The sequence below is a fragment of the Electrophorus electricus genome, chromosome 19, assembly GCF_041902795.1.
Source record: "Electrophorus electricus isolate QZ-2024a chromosome 19, ASM4190279v1, whole genome shotgun sequence".
Lineage (NCBI taxonomy): Eukaryota > Metazoa > Chordata > Actinopteri > Gymnotiformes > Gymnotidae > Electrophorus > Electrophorus electricus.
Window position 1 is genome coordinate 4,531,565 of NC_137515.1, and position 24,571 is coordinate 4,556,135.

A 24,571-nucleotide genomic window follows, 5' to 3' on the forward strand; every position below is an offset into this window, starting at 1 on the left:
CTGCCTGATATTAGAATGTAAAAAAAAAAAAAAAAAATCTCCATGCATGCAAATAAATATAGAGGATCTCAAGATCAGTGCAGTCTCCTGATTTTCCAAATTTCCAATACAACAATAAAGTACCACACCTCTGGAACTCAAGAATAATTACAAAAAAACAAAACAAAACACTGACTTTGAGCCATAGTGACTGTTGTGAGAGACCGCTAAGTATGAGTAAATCATTTCAAGAACTGACAAGATTTTCTTTCGTTTAATGTAGGTATCAACATTTATTGTGGATTCCTTATCCTGATTGAACCCATGTTTTTTTTTTTGTTTTTTTTTTAGAATTGAATAATTTAACATTTATTTTATAAGATATTAAGATATTTTCTGGAAATCCATGGCACTCTATAACAAAATTTAGAAATGAAAGAATTGCAAGGTGTGCATTAGTGAATGAGTGGACTTCTCATGTATACTGACCCTATTCAGCTGGAATCTCTTTTACTTGGTTAGTAATAGCATGATGTGATCTGTTTTGACAACATTTACCTTTTTCTAGTCAAAGGTCTCCTAGGACTACATTATCGCATGTCTGCCTGAGAAATGTTGGCATAACGAGCTCTTCGGTTGCCAGAGGTGTTAAACAAACAGACATATGATGCAAAAATGCTACTGGGATTATGGCCAAAGGAGTGAAGCCTGCTGTAACTGCTTTCCTGAGGTAGTGCTTCATGACACTGAGCTTCTATTAAAGATTGAATAAATCTGTTATAAAATTCTATTTGTTGATGTCAGCTCACACCATAACCAGATGAGACCTAGACAGACTTGCTCATGGCTTCATTTTAAGCAGCCTGGGCTCCCCCAAGCTCCAGCAGACAGCTGCAGTTAATTCAGTTTTGCCTAGTTATTCTATGAAGAAGAAAATAAAGCTAAATATTACATTACTTTATAGTATGATTCTTTGTGTTTGAGAAACTGTTAGACTCTCGACATGAGTATATGGATGCTATATAACAAATTAAAGTTTATTACATATCAATATTTAATTATTTATTAGAAAAATAAACAAAGTATCTGTAAAGAACCAACAACAAACAACTTCTAACAGAGTAGCTGGTGACTTTACAAACACGCAACCAGTGTTAATCTTGAAGTGCTGTGTGTGTGTGTGTGTGTGTGTGTGTGTGTGTGTGTGTGTGTGTGTGTATGTGTGTATACATGTTAGTGCTAATCCAGAATGTAAATAACACTGGCAGCTATTGGCTAAGAATAGAAGGGAATAATAACACCGTTTCGTAAGTGATGAGCCTTGTACTGCTCACATTCCTGTTTTTAATAGGGTACATTTTAATCAGGTACTCAGGGTGTCTCAGGTGCTGCACTGAATGAAGAGACTCAGCAATACACATTCATTAATACTCATAGTCATTGACCTGTAAATGCTGAGATGAGCAAACCTAAATAGAAACTTGCAAGATGTTAACCATTAGAGGCTTGAGTAAATAAATATTCAAGTAAAGACCCCTGTAACCTGTAAGCTGCCTGTAATTTTTCCTGCTATGAAAAGCTACTACACCTAACTAGCACTGAGTATATTTTTTCCTTAATAGTCTCGCACAGAGGATATTAGGTGTCTAGTATCAGGTACTGATAGACTGTGAGGGTCAATCCAAAGGCAAGTATCCTAACTTCACAGCCCCAGGAGCAAATGTCCGCGGAGAGTGTAGAGAAAGATGTAGGGCATGTTGGCCAACAGCAATCGTCAGGTTGGCCAGCTTGGACTTCTTTTGTTGCAGAGCCTAAGCCTACATCACAGTGAAAGCAGCCAGGTAAAAAAAAACTAGCTCAAATAAGTTGTCCATATTGACCGTCCTATGATGATACCCAGCACTTCCTAACGTCGTGCTCAGATCACTAGGGATTTAAGACTGAATTAAGAGAAGTAACTGATACGGGAGATGAGTGATGTTTCATCATGTCTCACAGTGCATACTCAGGAAGCCCTGTCATCTCTTTAAGAGGATGTGTCTCTTCATGATTGAATAACAGGCACCAGAGTATCCTTTCTGTGACCTCCATGGATGACAGAGACTTCCTCAATAGAGCTTAAAAAACAAATAGCTCCTCCTGGAGGATTTTACTATTTGTTTTTAAAGCCCTAGTCCCCACTAAGGTGACCAGAAGTGGAATAATGCAAAATTCTGGGTCTCCACCGTAAGAAGCAAGGTAGGCATTTTTAAATGTTTATTATTATTATTATTATTATTATTATATTTAACTTATGCCACCCCCCGCCCTGCCACACGCACACATACGTGCCCCTCTCCTACACCAGTGGTGTTTGAGCTTTTCCTGTCACTAACCTTTGCTCTGGAATAGTCTTCCTTCCGGCATTAAATCCTGTCCCACTTGTCCCATTTGTTTAAAGCAAATTTTAAAGACCCCCTTTTATCCCTTGCTTTTAGTTCAGCCTGCAGTCACCGCATGACGTTTTGTCAGGTCCACTCTTAATTTACTCTTAATTTACTTAATTTAATGTCCTCTTACTGGATTTTTAGTTTTCCATTGTTTTTATTTATATTTTTCATTTAATTATTTTAATCTTTTAATAATCATGTTTAAGGTTAAGGTTAAGGCTATAATGATTTGGTATTTCTTTCAGTTTTTGTGCTTTTATTTTTCCAATGTGTTTCTTTTACTTTTGTTTTAACTTATACTCCTTATTTATGAATTTCTAATCCATCTGCCACAACTGGAAAGTGGTTAATTCATAATTAATTAATTGTTAGTTTGGGTTAATTCCTGTTAATTGCAAATGTTCTTACAAATATAAGTGATTTGAGTTCGGAATCTTAAAACTCAAAGTCTGGAAACCTATGTGAGCCAAAATGGTGGTTGAACAGAACTTCTTGCTGACCAGGAGTTGAAGCTCAGAGGTTAACAGGACAGCATTCCTATCTTGTTGCTGCCCTTCAATAGAAGTACCATCACTTAAGGATCTTCCCTTATGGCCTAGGTAAAATCCATATCTTCTCCTCTTAACCAACTCATCATACCCACTGAGTCAGTTTGCTTAGGCCCAGCAGGATGTCCAGAAGCTATTCGAACCAGACTCACACGAACATTGCAGGGTGCAGCACAAGCCAGTCAGTGTCTTCTTTCAGTTGTCATCTCTGCTTAACTAAATTGTTCTGGAATGTAGAGAGATATGTAATTATCTAAGAACGCAAGAAACAAGTGATTCAGGTGCAACATGCACAAGATGCCCTTTACAAGCAATGACGGAAACCTAGCTCACTATATTTTTCCCTTGCTATTTAAGCAAGTCATGGACTTTCTTTCTGCTCATAACGAGGCTGTTATTGTCGCTGTTAACATGTCTTGTTGCTTAGCACTGTGTGTTTCCATGTCACAGATCTTGATTTTGTGGCTAAGTTCTTTGGTTTGTCGTTTGCCCTCATTTCCAGGTTTGGTTTGCCTTCTTGTTCCCTCATTCCTGTTTGGTTTGGTTTGGTTTGGTTTTCCTTCCTGTTTTGTTTTGTTTATTTTCATTGCTCATATTAAAATTCCTTCTTGCATATGTATCTTGCCTTTTGGCTTGTCTCTGATGGAGCTTTGTCTCTCTGAGTGTATACGATTTAAAAGTTCTTCCATTCGTAATTTCTTATCACTACTTGTTGTGTAATCCAGTGCTGTTTCATAGAATATGGGAAATTTGATGAAGATCAGTTTACAGTGGATAATAGCTTCTATGCAGGCATTTCTTTTTTTGTTCTTTTTTGGGAACCACTTGGATATGCGATATACTGGGATATGAGATGTTATGGTATATCTTCTGTGTAAAAAAAAATAAAAGAAAGAATGCATTTGTTTAAGTTTATTTATATTTATCACAGTAAATATAAAAGTACAGAAAAAAGTGAAATGTTTTCAGTCAGCTAAGTTCTAAACACCATTTAACTTTGTTAACCAATGGGATTATCCAGTAATCACAGGGAAATCATAAAATTAAAGAAAATAAAATAAACTGGATATTTGATTTTGGAGGTCCTGTAATTTAAATGATAATACAGTACCAATAACAGCTATCACATTGGTCCCAATAAACAACAGGCCTTGTACCAACATAAAATAAAGAAAACATAAATAAATAAACAAAACATTATTTCATATATCATGTGCTTCTGAAAAACAAACAAACAAACAAAAAATCAACTGCAGTTAGATAGTTAATGTGGAAAAGAGAAATTTCCATATTAACTAACTAACTGCAGTGCTAATCTACTTGTATACCTATATGGTTTAACTCTCTGTAACAGGGGAAGATATGGACACCCACTCAGGATAGACAAAATCTGTGGAAATTCTAATGCAATAAAAACACATCAAAACATATAAAACATAAAAAAACAAAACAACAATAACAAAACATTAACAACAACTAAATCTAAGGAAAGTTTTTTCTTACCAAAATCCAAGTTAAGATTAGAAAACCATAAGGTTATTTGATGCCTCTGACCTCACTCCAATTAGCCAAGATCAACAAAAAAATACAATATACAATTAATCTTATTATTTAAACAAATAAAGCTAAACAAAACCATCTTGCCAGATGGAAGACTGTACAGCATATAGAAAACATACTTGCTGGCTCTTGGCCTTGCAGACTCAGAGCCTGTGATGCTGACAAATGAGCTGCTGTTGCTCAAATATGGAACCTACTTCCATTTCCAATCAGGCAGGACAATAGAGAAAGGAGATAAAAAAACATGGCACCAAATTTTCATTCCAAACAGACTTCGTGAATTTTGTAGTGAATACTAAACCCTGCCCCCGCACAGTGAAAAAAAATCTAGTCAGTTGATCTTAAATCATTGAAATAGCTCCCCTTCTAGGAAGCTATGATGCTGCTGGGTCTTGACTGCTGCTGGGTCTTAGTGTCCTACCCATCACTTACATAATTAAAGTTGCCTAATACAAAATTTCCTTAACGGTCTTCCTTAACGGGTAAGTGTGTGTTCCACAGGTCCACAGTAAGTGTACTGAGCAGAGCACAGTAAATGCTCTGCTCCCTCCAAAGCAACATATCATATTTAAATGTTGACATTTGCATAAAGAGAAATCTACAAGTCTACATGTTGTCTACCCTGTTAGATCTCAACAAAGCGCTGGTCCCTTTTTATATAGTACATTAGGTATAGTAGTGTGCCAAATATGGTGATACTATGCTTTTCTTACTTACTGTTCACAGGTAGTGGTGTGTGTGTTTGTGTGTGGACTATATGCATGAGATAAAATCCTACCTTCTATTCTTAAACAAGTTACTGGTTAATCATTGCTTTTTCTCATACAACATTTTGCTTTATTAGGGTTCCATTTCCGAGGTTATAATCTCCTGTGGCCCGGGTCACTCATTATGACGATATTGCTTCAGCTACTCTAAACCAGTATGCTCTACTCAGAATGCAAGCTGTAACATACATTTTTGCTATTTGAGCACAGGAGATGCCAAAGACAATTTTATTAAGTGCAGGATTAGTTATTAATGAAATGTGTTTATAGTGCTCAGGGGTCATTACTTTGCCTTTTGAAGTGTTGGGTCTTCAGTAACCATTTGAAGACAGCAAGGGACTTGATGTACAGACAGAGATGTTCATTCCACCTCATGGGTGCTCACATGATTTTGAGCCTTGTTTCCCTTATGTTTTGAGGGCACTGGGTTATGTTTTATGTGAGGCATATACGACGCAACATAAGATAACAAGGTCATGCCATGGGCAGGTATCACCAGGAATGTGTAGTAGCTCTGTCTCGCTGGAATTTGGGTTTAGGTGATAGCCTGATGTGTTTAGGGGCAGGTGGAAAGAAAAACAACAGAGGGCAGGAGTAGATGCCACAAGCTCCTCTTTATTACTCTACAAGAAAAAACAAATACAAAATCCACACAAGAAACTGCACAGTTAGTGATTGAAATGGTACCTTTCTGGTCTCACTAAGGCTGCACCTTTCAATGTTGTAGCATTTATTCTGTAGCTCTGTCTCTTTGTCTCTACCTCATGTTGGTTCAGCTACTGGAAGAGAAAGGGCTGTAAATAGGCCACCAGCAATAAGACTCAAGTGGATTAAATTTAAATTACCCACTGATTCACCTATATCGCCTCTCTGCTCTACAACCAATGTTAGGCCATTCCCTCAGTGCCACCCTCTATGATGTGATGTCAGGCATAACAAGTTCCAAATTGAGATGTTACTATCTAAGGAGGTGAATGACAGTATTAACTTAGTGCGCCTGTGTAGCATTTTCAGAGGACCTCATATGAGTATAATTCCTCTCCTAGAAAATACAGTATACAAAAAAAAAGAGAAACTGTCCAAGCACCAAACCTTGTGGGATGCCTGTAGACAGTCTGCAAGAAGTAGATGTGGATCCTCTATATAGAAAAAAATATTGTGATAGACTATATCAAAGGCTAAAGAGAGGACTAGTAGGATCAGGACAAATGCAGTTTAGATTATCAGGAAGCAAAAAGCTTTTTGGTAACTGCTATGAGGGCAGTTTCTTGTGGTGCATGCTGGTTTAAAGCTGGTCGGAATGGGATCCCATTTTTGGTGAGAGAAACAACTGATTACACACAATGCATTCCATTGTTTTCTAAAGGAAAATGAACTAGTAGCTGCTAGTGTTGGCGGGATCAAGAGTGGGCTAATGTATAAGGAGTGTAGCAGTTTTGAAGCTGGTTGGCATGTTGGTATGTTATAAAGACATTTACGTTAGTTGTGATGAAGGGAAGAAGATCCTAATAGAGTCTGGAAAATTGGGGATAGGATCAGGTTGAACAGACAGGAAGTGGAGTTACTAGCCAATTCTAGCTCCAGAATCTAATTTGGAAGAAAAGGAGATAAACTTGTCAAGGAAATGGAAGGAAGTGGATAAGGGCTAGTATCTCAGCTGCTATTGGAGGGGTTCCATCTGTTGGGAAGGAATACCATAAGGATATCCAGTTATTTTATGAAATTTTGAAGACTGGCTTGTTGGATAGATGCCAGTGGGGGATAAAATTGTATGCGCCTGTCTTTTGCAGTAGGCACCTGAACTTGGAGAGATATATTGTCAATGACTGGCTTTACCTACCCAATTTTTTATTTATGTTAAATGCAAGGCTCATTCATCCTAACAAACCCCTCTCTGAATATTCTTCCCACCCAAACCTATTCCTGCAAAGGCACAGGTAGAAGGTGATTCCTTGTGTTGCTGAATTCTTCAGAAAGATCTTGGTCTCAGTGACAGAAAGTGAAGGTTGTGAAAGGATACTAGAGCTGAGATGAAGTCAGCTTTCTGGTTGACAGAATTACTTTTTCCAAAGCCCACCTATCACCTGTGTCTGATATTATACAGGTAGTGGAGGATAGATGAAAGACTGTTATTTCTGTGTCTGTGACAGAGTGACCATCTTTCAGGTTTATGAGAGGTAAACAGAGAGATTGGCAAGAGGCACATATTTGGAAGGAAAGAGGTAGTGGGATAAAGTGCTTGATATGTCTCAAAAACTGATGCCTTGCTAGGGGCCAGACTAACACAGATAAATTATCCTGCTGATTAATAATCCTACTGTCACGGAATGCTCCCCTCCATGAGTCACTTTGTATGGTCTGCCATGTGCAGGGGGTTTCACCATTGTTTGTAGCTACACCCTCTGTGATGCACACACCTGTGCAGGGGTTGATGTTAAGTGTTTCTCTGTCTATTTGTGTGTGCCTCTTTGTTGGTCATTGTTACTGTTTCTGCTTCTGTTATCGTTAGTGTTATTATATATGTGTTGCCATTGTTAGCCTTAGATGTCATTGTTCCTGTCAACACTATTCGTCGTTATGTGTGAGTGCCACAAGTATCATCAATGTTTTTGTCTCATTAAACGTCTCACTAATTTGAGGGAGTCTGTGCATCCTCTTCTGTGCCCTGCTGCACTCGGGCCGATGTTACACCTACTTTGCACTGAATACAGAGTCCAAATATATTGCCTAACTGTTGCCTTGTAGACACCTGCAATTGTCTAGAATCACACTGGATGATTGCAGGAGAGGGAAATGAGGCTATCCTGCTAATCTAGAGAGCAATTATGGATTCCTGGTTTCACAAAGTTCAAGGATATACACTTGTGATCTCCTGATAACAGGGCAAAACCTTAGCGAGTGGCCGGTGCCCCAGTAATCATTTTAGATGAATTCTTAATATTTACTTCAGTGACCTGTTCCACATATACCCAGTTGATTACAGAGGAGAATGTCTACCTGTAAGTTAAATCTACCTGCTAGTGAAATATTGTAATTATGTTAGTAGCCTTGAAACAAGCCTAATTGATTATTATATGTTACTAACTTAGACTAACTATCGTGCTCCTCAAATGTAAGCAAGCTCAAATTACTAAAATGTGAATGTTGATGCAAAATAATGCAAACTGCATACCCTGGAATCATGCCCTGTTGAACAATATAGGAGATGATGTTTCATATGGTCCCATCTGTAACGCTAAGCATTTGAGAAAAAAAAAAAAAATCTAAAATCTTATATATAATTTTAAGGTTTAACACTGGAATATTCCTGTAAGTCAGAATCTTGGAAACATGAGACTGGGAAATGGATATCTGTTACATGTGAATGCTCACACCACATATGTGCCTGATCTGGCATGTTTATCAGTGGGATTGTACATAGGTTCTTAGAAACATTACATTAGGGCCTCATTTTTTTATAGTGAAAATTACCAGCGATTACTATGCTAAATATTATTTGGTTTAAAATATCCAGTACCGTAAGGCATATACATTTTATTTTAATACATTAATAAATGTATTTGAATACATTCCTGCTCAGGGAACATTCTTAGCATCATCAATACTACTTGTTGCGATGGTGGGGAGTATACCTATTATATCAGATATTCACATATTTAAATGAAGACATAGTTTTGTGATTTTGTCAATAACAAGATTTTTTTGGGCATTTGTTGAGTACAACTTGACAGGAACTTGACTGGTGCATATTAATCATGATTAGGGATAGCTTTATTGAAGATTTTTATTCAGATCTTTAGCTGAGAAGGTCACTAGTTCATTTGTGCCATACTCTTTCTTCAGCCAAGCCATTCTACCTATCATTTTCCAGTTGCTTGACTTTTTTTCTCATGAAAACAAGTTGTGTATGTCATCAGTCATGTTGTTTCTCCTTTTTCAGACTGACCTTTGTGATTCAATCCATTTTGCTGATGCATGACCACTGCTCGTGTGTGCCAGGGACTGTTCCATGTGATCACACATTGGCTGTGCCCTATCAACCTGCACACTGTGCCCAGTGCAATGTGCCACCTGCGGCCCTGGTGCATAGCTGCAGTCGGGTGGAAAAACACCGGCACAAACCATGGACGAAATTTGATAAGGGCTCTTTAAGGTATTTAAGATTAAGGATGCTTAAGCAAGCCAAGCAAGGTTTCATTTCTCATCTTACAGATTATGCTGATAGCATAATAGTAGTAATCCATCCTATTTGTAATACATTGTATGGTCTATACAAAGTTTTGTTAGGGGTGTTTTCTATATTGGTGTGTAAGACATTCTGGGTAACATCAGTAGATTTCAGAATGGACATCAACACTGCTCTGAGTAGGTTGCTTTTATTCTCTGTAGAATACTGAAATTAATTATAGCTTTATTAATACATACAAAGAGATAAAACAGTAATAACAATCAGTGTATGGTCCAGATGGCCTATTTACTGTAATAACTGTGAATAATTTGTTATTTTTGGAGGCACAGGAACCAGAAACATTTATAACCATTTCAGTTGAAGAGGAGTGTAACTGTACTGCAGGAGTGTGAGAGGGCAATGGGCTAAGGGCATGAGCTGTGTGATAATCACAGTGTCACTGACATGTGTTTTAATGAGGATGTTTAGAATTCAGAGAATTCATTCAGAAGCACTGAAACATTCTTAGTATCAGCCTGTAGTATTTTACTCCTTATGTATATAGGGGTTTTCACATATGAAGAGAGAAAGACTGCAGAGACCCCTGCCTGCCATTCAAGGGTAATACCACATAAGATAGGGTAGAATACTTATGTCAGCTAGCATGCATCATAAACTAAGTGAATTCACCTAAAGCAGATAATGTTCCTGCCTCCCCGGTTTACACAGTGACTTATCAGTGTACACACAACACTAATCTAACACACCAGTTGTAATAATTAAATGCTCTGGGAAATCTTGTTTTTTAGGGGGATAGTAAACAATATAGCAGTGCAGCTCTTCAGGGGCAGGGGTCATTCTCTAGCTACAGATACAGACCTGCATGGTGTTGGTCCTAATTTATCATGACAATTGATTTTGAAAGGTTTAATCTTTCATTTTGGTTGTATTCTCCTGGAAAATATTACATCGAATATTACATTTGGTCTTAAATTGCTTCATTTCAAAATAGATTAAATGCTGTTATTGCAGTCTTTAATGCGGTGTTGCTTTTTGCCAATTCTTATAAGATCAACTATAATTGTAGAACCCATTTATATGAGTCACAAATTACAGTTCAGCTCTCCTTACTACACAAGGAATGCTGTACAAAAAGAACAAATATTTTCAATCTTTTCCTTTCCATATCAATCCAATAATCTCTTTACGTGTATCTCTATAAAATCACATTTCAGAAGCATCTATATGAGTAATCATAAAATGCAGTACTCTCTGTCTTTAGCCTTTTGTGACTGGCAGTCTTTCCTATAGGAGAGAGACTGGGTAGACAGGAGGCAGGTGTGTGTGGGCTGCAGTGTAGGGCGCAGGCATGTCGCTGACTTTACAGAGCCCTTGCCACTCTGCAACCTGCCTAAAGGCTGAAGTCATGAGCTGTGCCATTGAGCAGGCCCCAGATAGCAGGGGTCACACTCAGGCAGTCATGATAGAGCCAGAGGGTGGGAAATGTCTGCGCCGTTCTGCAAACCTGCCAGGATGGCAGCCACTCTCACAGGGCTCTGCCATGCTCTAATGGACCAGCTGCAGGAGCCAAGGAGTTACCTACAATTTGGACCTGAATGCAACCGCAAACAACGAAATCAAATAATATGCTGAAAATATGCTGCAACAGTTTGAAACATGCTAGTTCCGATGTCTGGTGTTATTCTAGAAGTCCGGGCATGATTTTTGGAAAGGTGAAATGGATTCACTATAAAGTAGAAAATAGAAAAAATGTATTCCCTAGCAATTTATTAAGAATAATATACTTTGTCAAAAATCAGCCAATCCACTGGTACATGGCGTCCATCCCAAGCATGTTTACTGAATATTGTAATGAAGATCTGATATGAAAAGATTCCCATCAGTGCCAGTCAGCGCAGTCTGTCCTCTCCAAGAGAATGCCAGCTTTTTAGTCTCTGCGTACTGGTTGCCAGCTGCAGCCTAAAGCACCTGACCTTTCCCTCTCCCCCTGCCTCTCCCAGACACAGTTGCCCTGACATTTCTGTGGTTCAGGCGTGCGAAGCCATACTCGCTGTCTTCTACCAACACTGGGCCTTTGTGATATTTGAGCTAGAAATGAGAGAGTCTTGATCTCTGATAGATGGATATGAAAGCAAGGAGCACTGATTTGTTTTCTTAACACACAGCCAAGAGACTTCTAAGTACACTCCATATGCGGCCCTTTTAAATATAGGCCTTTTAATGATTAATTTGTATTCAGTTATTTATTACAATCCCTCCAAAAAAGTAGAACACTGCCTAAAATTCAGTTATAGAGATCGTTTAGCTTATCATGAATATGGGCATAATTAATATTGTAAAAGAGATCATTAAAATTTCATGCATCATTTGCAATACAACCATGCACCACTTGATGGCAGTATTTGCAGGCCTCATTGTCAAAGGCTCAGTCTGCCTGGAAGAATTATGTACTTTATTTTCTCTGCAATAAACACCCTAACTTTGTCTTGTGACCCCCCTGAGATCAGAGATGGAAAGAAATGTAGCTTATTATTATATAGCTGACAGTTAAAAAAACAGCACAAATAATTTCATATGTGTATTTAATATATAGTTGCAGCATAAATTGGATTTTGTGAAATATTTTTTTAAGCAGCACAGGAACAAACTACAGATGTTGGTCTTTGTAAATACACTTAGGGTTGATGGTGCTTTAGTTCTGATCCATGAGGGGTGAAATGCATTTCATCAATAGCTTCATATAGTACATTAAGTAATCAATAAATCCATTGATGAAGCCCAAGATGAAGCTCCTCACACTGCAGCCAGCAGCCTCCAAGCTTTTACTGAGTAACTAAAGCTACAACTCCCACCCTCCTAATGCTTGTGATGGTGATTGCAAAATTTTCACCTGTTTTATAGGTGCATTTCTATTAGGTACATTTTTAGGCACCTGTTTTATAGGTGCTTTTCTATTGGGTGCATTTTTAGGCACCTTTCTTATCGGTGCATTTCTATTGGGTATATACAGTAACCCATTCACTGCCATAAGCGGTCTGTCACCCATCCTCTATCCCTTTCATCAATTCATCAACTGACAACACGATAATTCTTTCAAGATATCATTGATATTATTGCGTGGCAGACCATTTTCAACACAGCATCGACAGTGACATGGTAGTAGCTTGGTCTGTGGGTGTTGCAGTGACATGTGACGTGTGTTGCTAGAGCTACATCAGTGTTACTGCTGGGTCCAGAGTCTGCATTTTAAAATCTTCCTATCAACAGCAATTCCATGCTAAGAAACTGACCAGCAAACATAAACTGTGCTTGACAACACTTGAGCACATGTGTCTAGCTGTACACCTATATGGCACCTATTCTAATAAATAAATGTTTCTAAAAATGTGGTTGGCCAGTGTATAATCATATCACAGACTAATATTCGGCACATTGTGCACACACTTGCCATTTTATTGTATGTAGACTTATAGCCCATATAAGTATAGTGCTGTACAAACAGCAACCAGCTGTTCAGCAGAGGAGATTCCTTGTTAGACCAAGGCCCTAATAGTTTTGGATGTCATTTATAATCATAGAAATACATTATGCCTTTGCTTACAGTTCACCTTTTGTTAGTATAAGCGACCATGTAACTATTAGCATCAACAGCAATGTGTTACATAAAATAGGTAAGCCAGTACAGTAGCACAGCCTGGGAAAACATTGCTATGGTATTATCTTAAAACTGGGGATAGCTCTTCTCCATCTCCTGTTATGGTGATCCTATTAGGACTGTGGTCGTTGCTACTATGTCTAAACTGCAGAAAGAACATTTAAGCGATGAGTCTGGAATCAATACTTCCGGATTGAGCTGTGAGTTACACCATGTTCTGTTTTGTTATCTGTGGGGTGATGCTTCAGTGATAATCTCAGTAGATTTTATCGTGGCTATATTTTGCAGAATAGGTCAAAGGGAAAACTTTGGGATGTGACCAATAGGAAGTATTTTATATCGGTGAGATTTTTATTGTTAGTGGGTTAGAAGTTAGTTTGGGGAATTTGGTGCTGTTTGTTTTGCACCAGAACTGGTTTTGGTTTATAGATCAGGAACAGTTTAGGTTTTTTTGTTTTTTCTGTAAAGAGTGACTATGCAATTGTATACTAGACACATTGGATGAGATATTAGTCCTTTATAGTGGTATTAAAATAGAAAAATCATATAAAAGTATGGATTCTTTGTTTGTGAGTCCGTGCGGGTATGTTTGCATGTGTTTGTGTGTGTGTTTGTGTATGTGTGTATGTGTGATGGGGGATGTAAGAAAAAAGAAACATATGGCTTTAATTTATTTATGGGAATGACATATTTCCCACCAAGAGTAAATGTTTCTTTCATAAAATAGACTCCTATAGTTCCCTAGCAACAAGCAATGATGGCAACAGCATTGCAGTAAATATTTGAGTGTATTTTTCCTTTTGCGTTGTCTAAAAAAGATGCTTATTTTAATGTTGGTATTTTGAACACAAATACGAGATAGAATTTCATACTGTTTGTCTATAAACGTCGCATAGCTTCAGCATGCTGCTTAAAGCAGAGACATTCACTGTCACTAGCATTTATGGACCTGCTGCTCAATGTGGCGGTGTTCCTTCCCACTGGAGCTGGCTGGGGTTATCTTCTTGTAGTCCATGTATCTGTCCAGGGGGGATTCATTCATGCTACATGCAACCAGTAATCCATAAATTCAGTGATCGATAGGGCCCAAAACAGACTTATAGACCTCGTAGCAGATTGCAATTTAAAACCAAGATGGCCACATTGGGGGGGCAGATCAATCAAGCTACACAAATGCTTAATGATCGAAGAATATCAATAGACAAAGGAGGCTGAGAATTACAGTGCTACTGTATGAAAGTTTGGAGATACAATAGTCCAATGTGTCTTTTGTGGCACAGCAAAGTGGTTTACCAATTTTAAATGATGTTTATATATATATATATATATATATATATATATATATATATATATATATATATATTTTGTAGGGGTGGCAGGATATGATATTCTTTTGGATGATGCAGGATTTGATGTTCCTGTATAACACCATGGGAGGTAAGAGAGAATAGCCCTGTTTCCTGGAGGAAACAGGTAGGTACAGCTGTGAAGGTGTGCATTAAGGAGTTCTAATAGAAATGGAGTAAAACTGACCATTTGTATTTTGATTATTTCGGACTCATTTGGAGGCACATTGTTTAGTGGAAAAGACAATGTCTTAAGCAGAGTCCTATATGTTCATGTGATAATGGTTACATAGTGTATCACTCATGAAAGTGAATTCAGTCTTCCCCCCCAAAGGTGGGACATCCTGTATGTAAATGTAATCTGTTGTGTATACCACCAGTCTAATTCCCATTGGTTAACCTGGATTTGATAATGGTTGTTCATTTGTTATGCTGGTAGGCTATAAAAGAGAGTAAGACATTTGTGTGGGGACTTTTTTTTTTCTAACTCGCAGCTTCCTGCACCATTGTGTGTAACTATGATTCCATCAGGTCTGTTATCTTTTACTGTTTTGCTTTAGAGTAGTTGTTTTATTACTTAATTAATTTATTTATTGTTATTTTATATTAATTTTATTTAATTAATAAGTTGGGTTAATTGCTTTACATTTTGTCTTAGTTGTATCTACATTATGCCAGGATACACTAGTGTTGATTATCAGATATAGATTTATGTATTCTAACACCAATTCCCTATAAAGTATCCCATTTTTATTGCACATGTCTGTTAGGCTATACCCTTCCCTAATCAATGTTAGCTGTATGGTAAACCTTTGGCACACACTACTGTTTAGCAATAAGGAACTTGTAAAGTTGGTTACATATATTTTCATAACCTCTACTAGATAATCTTCACCTCTAGCGAAGTTAATTCACCTAATATATTATCGACATAATAATATTTTGGAGTCAGATAAATTAATACGCTTTCACATCATTTAAATCTTCACCTGCACCTATTTCTGTCCTGAGTTGCAGGCAAACTGGGCAGGGTAGTTAAATAACTCGGCGCCAAAAAAAGTACCTCACAGGAATTGAGATCAAAATGGCACGGTGCACTGGAAAGCTGGATGCCCTGAGAAGGTCTGATACTGTAGGCCTGCAGAATGCTATGGCTCTTAGATCCAGTGCTCGGCTCAATTCGAAACCTTCATACCCTGACCCTGGTTCTGGGCTCCAGGGAAAGCCTTCATTCTCTAATTCAGGATGAGAAAAGAGCAGACAAAACAGCAACAAATTACAGAGCAGGGCATTAACACTGACGAACACAACATGACAAGAAAATGGTAGAGAGCTGCACCTCCCCACTCTCTCTCTGCCCAAAGAGATTTAAATAATAAAAAAGCATCGGCTTCTGAACAAACAGGATAATTATGGCCCGCAGTCTTGCTGTCGCTGGTCCGGCACAGCGGCGCAGAAAGAAACACGTTATTACCACTCCAAGCTTTCTGCCAAGAAATTAGGGGACATCAATGTTTCATAAAGTCGTGGCGTTTGGATGGGAGCTCATGTTGAAAATCAACACATTATGACCACTCTTCTGCACGCTCTATTTCGCCCTGCTCCGTGGCACTGACTAGCTGTAAATGTGGTGCTGAAAAGAAAAAAATTATCTAAGCAGACTTAAGGTTTTTATATTCTCTAGTAAAGAGAGAATATATGCTGAAACAAATTGGAAATGAAGTCTGGAAAGAAAAAAGTTGAGAAAATGTTCATGTTCTAAAATTATATGCATGACAACAACATTCGTTCATTTCATAGTCAGCGGGTCAACACAGAGACAACAATTTAAACAGGAAACTAATTTTAAACCAGAGAATTAATTCCTCGAACTTGTTGGTAATACACAATCTTAATTATTTTTTATTTTTCTCTGTTTTCCTTTTTTTTTTAATGAAAAGAAAGAGAATCACCGCAAAGGTAACGACTTACTTGTTCAAAAAGAAAATTATTTCCCTCAGATGATCAGACATGCATGAACAAGTAATTGCTAATGATCCTTTAATATGCACAGTGAGTGCTTGAAATGGCTTAATGGTTTATCTTTTATATTTGCCTTGTCCACAGTTTCAGTCTTTGTACGACAAAATACAAAGGGCTAAGATAATCTAAAAGCAATGGGAAGTAAGAAGCCTTGTCATAAAAAAAACAACTATCAGTCTGAGCCTTGGCAAAAGAAAGCAAGTCTATTAACCACCATCCAGATCTCACCTGAAGAATGCTTTCCTTGCTTACCAAGTTCAGAGTGTGAGTTAAATGACTCTTAATGTGATTGAAATTGATTTATCACGTTAAACAAAAGAAATATCAAAACGGTGGTTCATTAATGCCTAAATGTAAACAGGCAAGAAAAAAAAATCTATCTAATAATAAGACTATGGAGCTTTTAGTATCTCTCTCTGTCTGAAGGAACCTTTCAGAAATGTTTACATCCAACCAATCAGTAAGCCATCTCATTACATGCACACAAATGTTAAGCCATGCAAAATAGGTCAACCATCCAATTACTAATCAATAAGGACATTGAATCTTTACATAATAATGGGGTAAGTTGCCATTAGACCAGCAGAAAAGATCTACCTGGATTCCCCTGCTACTTCTCATTTTAATGCACTTGTTCTGTCTAGTGCCTGCAGAGAGGAACTCAATACAGCATAGGCCATTCTCATTCCCCCTGTAAATGGTTCAATCAGCGTTGGTATAGAAGTGGCTCGGTGGAGCCTGTGGGTGAACTCAGGTTTTCCACCTAGCAGATGAATCTGCCTGTGTCCAAGTGCAGGGAAGCTGATCTGCTCACCACCGGCACACCCTCTCCGACTGATTTTGGCAGGCTGACTTCCAGCCAATGCCGGACCCTGCTGGCTGACTCGCGCTGTCCTAGCAGCCAAACAACGGGCATTCCAGCCATGCGGAGACTGAGGCAGCCTTCTGTTGGGCAGTGCCTCAAACCTGAATTCTTATTTGAATTCCACTGGTGGTTTTCTCAAAAGAAACATTCAGTTTTAATGGATTTTTGGTCAACACTTGAGAGACATGCAAGTCAGAATACTTTTTTTTTTTTAGCGATTTTGGATGTTTTGAAGCAGTGCAATGAACTAAATACAATACACTTTTACCACACTGCTTGTTGGAAGCTACAAGCACGTGAAAATCAAAACTCCTCCAAAGGGCATTTGGTCCTTCATATTCAGCTGGAGGCTTAGCAGAAAAATTGTGTTAGGTCTGCACTTTGAATTTAAATGAATATTGCATGCTCTTTTTCAAATGTCATCTTCCCTGCATGCCAAGTTTACACTTTCCATTGCATATTTAGCCAGGGGAATGCATAAGGACCTTTCAATCAAGGAAAGGCACCTTCCTCCAGACTTTTGTATTAATTATGAAAATGCATTCAGGGTAAGGCCATCCGGATGTCTAGTGGCAATTGGAATTTAAAAGCCCCTCCCCCACTTTTTTTGGCTTGTTATTTTCGAATCTAGACTGTGGGAATTCCCCAATGCATTACAGGGGATTGCTTTCACACTCCAATTAGCATTCTGAGCAATTGCAGGAAAGAAGGCCATGGTCATTTCAGAGGCAAGAAACTTCAGGAGTGTCACAGCACTTTAGGTTTGGAATCAGAGGAATAGGGGATCGAGATTAGAACAAGACAGAGTAGGATGAATGCAGATTAAACACTGAAGTTCTGAAGGATTCAGAATGTAGTGCAAAGAGCTTTATGACTACAAAAGTTCAGAATATGCTGGGACAGGTTCTGCATCCACTGAGATGCATCTGACTAGTGAATAGGGTATAAAGTCTTGTGGATTTTAAATGAAGAAAAGCAAAGAAAAAAAAGAGGTGGGAGCAAGGAGTTGATGGGGTGTATCAAAATCAGAGTCACCACTTGACCTCGTCTCTGGCTGCAGCCGAAGTGCAAGCACTGTTCACAAGGTTCAGCGTTTTAGTCAGTTCATAGTAGTGAGCAAATCAGACATGATTTTGTAGGTAGTTTTCTATACAATATTAAAACACAATTCAAAACAAGAAACATTGCTTGACAATGGTGAATTCAGTTATATATAGGGGAGGAGGCAATTCTAGTAAAATAAAGAAATTTATGAACACAAAACACATATAAGAGGTGCACTTCAGTGAGAGTGCTAAACCAGGAATGGCAAACACACGTGCCTATCAGACTTGTCAGGATGGTGATGGCAGTGCATAGTAGTCTGTTGTTTCTGTGTTTGTGCAGAAAAAAATACTAAACTGTGCAAGGATGTGGCCTTCAAAAATGGATGCGATATACCAAGTATGGACTCGTGAAAAGAGGCCATTTTAAAGCTGTTTTAGAATCATACACACTCAGCTGAAAGTATACATGCACATGCACCTAGACTTGATAGCAAGCCCTTGTAAATGAACAGGTAATCAGTGCGAAGGGTTTATCTCTTAATTTAGAGAGTGACAAAAGACCTCAACTTGTGTTACCACATGTCTGTGGCAAAGGGGGGTACGTCTCCGTGATTTATTCCTGTCCTCAGCCATCCTGTAAGAATAGCAGTAATGAGATGTAATGCGAACACAGTACACAGGTTTGGGTAATTTATTTAGGACATAGACATGTTGACTGTAATTCATGAAGGCGGGTGGGGGGATGTTCAGGGGCAGGGTTGCCAGTCTTTCATCATAGTAGCCATTGCTCTGATGCAGTCACGTGGTCCAGCTCAGGAGTGCTGCTAGTCTGTGAGGGGTGACACAGCTCCAAAAGTGATGGTGGGAAAATGTGACAAAGCTGGGCATGCTATTTCATGCTATGGAAATCTGTCACCCTTGTGGCATATTTGTAAGGTAAATCACATATATCAGAACAATTTCTAGGCTTTAACCATATCACAGACACACCAAGTCTGTGAATTTTAGCAGACCAAGGTATTTTATTCTGTAACTTAAGGGTCACAAGGTTACTTGCTGGTACTATCTTGTAAACTATGATGTATAATACTCATTCACTTCATTCCCTGCACCCTTTATTACACACACTTATCATGGACCCAAATGTACTAGCCACTTTATTAATTGTACCTATCTTATAGAGTTTTATATGTGGACACTTCTAGGCTATAGCCCATCTAATGTCATCCACAATTTGCAGCAAATTTCAACTTGCAGTTTTTCAACTCTCAAATGACTTTATGATCACTGCTAGTTGACTCAGTAGTTACCTATGTTCTGTGACATTACCTAACTACCAGTACAAACTCCAGGACCAAGTTTTGGATGGCAGCTCAGATTTAAAGCCCAAACCAGGATGATCTATGGTCAGTTTCTAATCACAGCAGTAAAAACGTTCACTGCTTTGTTTTGAGAGCATTATCTATTTCTGCTCTATTGTTACATTGCACGTGTAATGAAATACCATTCAATATATCTAGTTCCATAGTTTTGATTTTAATGGTTTGAAATTATTTTCATGATTTTGTTTCAGATTCTGTTCTGTCAGATTCTGTCTGTGACTGTTGTGTTTGCGGTTATCAATTTCTCTTGCAATGCAAAATTATTTTGTAAATTGGTGACACTAAACTCTCATGGTACAATCCTCTCTTGAACTTGGTAACGTTGGTCTAACCTATTGACCATGAGATAGGCCAGTCTGCTGTTTAACATTATACTTCCTTTTCTATAATAAGTACACACAATTCTGCATGTTATGATCATTTTTTGCAGACTTTCAGTGACAAAAGGTACACTTAAGCTTTCGCCAGTGTTCAAAATTAAATTATCATAATTGCGACTTACTGTATTTCCTTTGATGGATAAAATCAAAAATATAGTTTGTAGTACAGACTGACAAACTGAAATAATTTTAAGCACCACATTGAAGCCTAGATTGTAGCTGAGCCATAATAACATGTCTCAACAATCTGAAAACGATTTCAAAAACATTTTCGTGATGCGATAGGTCAAATGTCAGCTCATGTCCTGGGGAGTGGAGTACAGTGAAGATGAGTATTTTCAGCTGATGAAAATACCTTTTGTAAATAATATTTTATCTAATTTAATCTGAGGACTCTCTGATGTTTCCAATGGTTGAAGGTGACTGAGGGTGTTGGGCATGTCAGTCACCTCATAGTTATATTAAGACAAGAAGTCACAGATGACCACCTATGCGTTCCTAAATAATCAGACATAGTTAAAATAGGTAAAATATTGGAATGTGAATAAACTTTTCTTTGTTCATAAAAATTTTAAAGTCACCAGTAATTTTTTTAAAACAATCTTACTGAAAGGTTAAATTTCTCATTTTTTTCAGGGTAAGATCAGACTGATAAACAACAAAGACATTTTTTCAAAGTCTTTTTGTTGTTGTCTTTACAGAGGATAACAATTATTCTGGAGCATGCTGAAAATCTCAAGAGTATCTTAGCTTGCTGAGGAGTTTCTTTTGGCATGATGTTGATGAACACAAATAAAATCTATAAAAGAGAAAACCTGCAGAACGGATGGTGTTGGCAGCTTAGTCATAAAGAATCTGTTAATTGCCAAAATTGTTCAAAGAAGTTGGGGATGTGTGAACAACAGGAGAATAATGTGTCAAGATAAAAATAAAGACTCATTTTCTTATAGTGTGTGGTCTTCTGTGAGAGGAGAGCTTTATAATAAAATGGGCATGTATTAGGCACAGGAACCAAGTGGCTTAGAGTGAGGGAACTTCAGAAAAGCAGTCTTGAAAAGCTGGACAGCAGGGAGATTCTTAGAAATGTATGATGGGAGGCAGAGAGAATACCAAAGGAAGCAATGAGAGGAAGAGGATAGAGAGGATATTGAAGAGAGTGATGGAGAGTGAGGGGTCGAGGCATAAGAGCACAGCTCGGAGGTGGGCTCCAGGTGGGTTTTAGACAAGGAAGTGAATAGCGGATTGACTGAGTGGGTGACCTGGGTTTTTTTTGCGGAGGCCTCATGCATTTACAGCTAAGTGTGGATGTGATGTTGCCTGGCCTTTTGTGCAGGGAAAGGAAAAAAGAAAGCAGGCTATCTGAGAGAGCTCCCATGCCATATGCTGTGGATGTGAAAGTAGTTCTGTGTGTGTATGTGTGTGTGTGTGTGTGTGTGTGTGTGTGTGTGTGATGGTGGTAGGGGCATGTCTGAAGAGGAACAGAAATATGTTGAAAAAAGTGTTAAGGATTCTATTAGGTGTAAGTGGGGATTTCACACATGCTCACACACACACACACACACACACACACACACACACACACACACACACACCTGTGCGTGCACACATGCACACACACACACACACACACACACACACTTTCACTCCTTTTACTACTGCCTTCTCTTATTGTGTCTAAAGGCTAATATATACTGAATCTTTTTATTAAGTGCTTTTATTAAGGGTTCTGATTTATGTGGCAGGGTTACTGTTCACACCTGTCTTATGTGTCTCCACAACTGTTCACCTGAGTGCATAATAAAGCACAGATACCATTCCATTAAATGCTATGGAATGCATAGTTCACTGCAATGCATGCACTCATTTGAAACAGCCTTGCCTAGGCTGTTTCTGTGAAGTCCCCTGTGGGATTCTCATTTGACTTGGAATGCCTTAAAAGAACCTGGCACATTTCTCTCAGTCTTTGGTCAGAAAACTGCTATGCTGCTATGGAGACAGCTTGAATAATGAGGTCTGTGGGATCAGGGAACACAGGGATGAGCTTAGAGGTTCTGGTTCTAGAGGTTACGTCCTCATTTCAGGTCTTAGGATTTTAATTGGATTGTGATCTTTGATAGATAGATAGATAGATAGATAGATAGATAGATAGATAGATAGATAGATAGATAGATAGATAGATAGATAGATAGATAGATAGATAGATAGATAGATAGATAGATAGATAGATAGACACACACCTTGGAAAATGATGAATATAATCTTCAACATGTTGTTGTCACATGGTGTTAAACCAGTTGAAATACGATTCATTGTGGAGGTAGTGAAAGCTTTTCCATAGACCAGGCCAAGAAATAAAAGGTCGGTGTAGTCATAGCCCTTGACTTGACACTCACACAGGTCAGTGATGTGATTCAGCCGGTGCACATTCTGACTAAAAAGGGCCTGTCCTTCTTTTCATCAGGGGGCGTGGTTAATTGCATTTCTGTGTCGACCCTCATGGAGGCTGTCTCCATCCCAGGGTGGGGAAAGCGGCACACACAACACCCAAGAGAGACGTTCCCGGGAGTGCTGTCCTGCAGACAGGCCTGTGACGACCCCCAAGATTGGAAGAACAACATGCCCAACTATGAATACATTTATGGGACTGATAGCCTCCTTACACACAAAATGGTATGGCCTTGTTTTTAGTGCCACCTGATTGGCAGGTTCATTTTATCTCTTGGTGGAAGTGAGATGGAGGTTTTGCTAATCAGCCCAGTCATGACCTGGTTCTGTGCTGCATGGCTACAGGATGTGTCTCTGCTATTCTTCTGCTGAGCAGATAACAAAGGCTGCAGGCTAAAGTCTTCCTCACAGTTTCATAACAGAAGTAACAATCGTGGCTTACGAGTAACATGCATCCAAAGCCATACACATTTCTATCATGGTTACTTCAGTAAACTTCACCATTAAACAAAGTAATCAATTAAACAAGTAAACTACATAGCATTGCAATAATTTGCCTTGCATATGGAAATCAGGTTGATAACTGATTCATTATTCTGCACTGAAAGTAATTATAAAGTTTACACTGCTCACATTAGAAAGGTTGCTTGGTTGTTGACAGATTAGACCCCATGTGGGTATTTGCCGCAGTAATTGCTCATTAAACATGGAGGTAGTGAGTTCCCATCAGTCTCATCTTCCTCTCTGAGTCTAACCATGGACAATTAAGAAAGGCTAAAGAAAGATTGGGATGGATATTTCAGTTCCTGTAAGTTAAAAAAAAAACATTTTTAAAGAAAGTCCTCATATAGGATCAAGAATTTAAACATTTGAGCCAAGTTGTTTTATCAACAGTCACGCTTCTCTTTGTGTTCACAGCTTTGGAGAGTTCGGCTCTGACTTCACAGCTTTGGAGAGTTCGGCTCTTATTTTTATTGACCAACTGTTGATAGAGCCTCACAGGCTGTTGGATTCTGTGCTGGACCATTTACAGGTTTCATAACAAGGCCAGCACTTTAAATATGCAAATGTGGAAAGCTTGAAACATCGTATATCGATCTAAAGGCAGCTGTCATGGTGTGTGCTGTGTAATTGCAACTCTCATAATGTGAAATTAATGAAGATGCTCTGGTGAAGATATTAACACTTCAAGTCTAAGTCTTGGAATAAATGTAAATCTCATCACTAACACACTGATTAACATGTAAATGCATTTTCTTACACATGGTGTTCTTTAATTTCCTTTGAAACCATACAAACTCGGCAGGGCCGGAGCAGATAAAATTGGATGAATTATAGCCAAGTTTAAAAATTTTCATTGCAAAGTTTAAAAACAAAAAGTGCTATCATAAATACTACACTGGAAGATGAAGTTCAGCCCCCACTCCCTTTTTTAGGAATTCACAGCCAATTAAGTTTGCCCAGCTTGTCACTTTGTGCACCTTTGGAACTTAAATATGTAAACGCAGACAGTTCCTACTATGGAACAGTGAGGCAGGGCAGAGTTTATGCACTCCAGCTATAATGAGGTACTTCTTAAGCAAAAAGACACCATTGAAAAGTAATGCAGACATATTGCTTTTGAGAAATCAGAAATAACCTCTTGTGTATGGCGATAAGATACCTAATGATCCTTTATATATGGCAATAAGATACCTAATGTGTTATTAATGCAAGTATCTGCATTTTTAGTTGGACCAAAGTTATTAGGAAGACAATATATGTTAATTAAATAATACAAAACAACAATACTGCTAATGTTGCAAAGCTTTCTGCATCCTTGTTGTTCAGTGCTTATTGTTTCAAAAGATTAGACATGATTTTTATTAGGAAACATGTGCCCTAATGTAATTGGTTTACTCGGGCTGCCTGAGTGAGAGTGCTGTATTACATTACCTGAAACAATTAAGCTTGTTGAT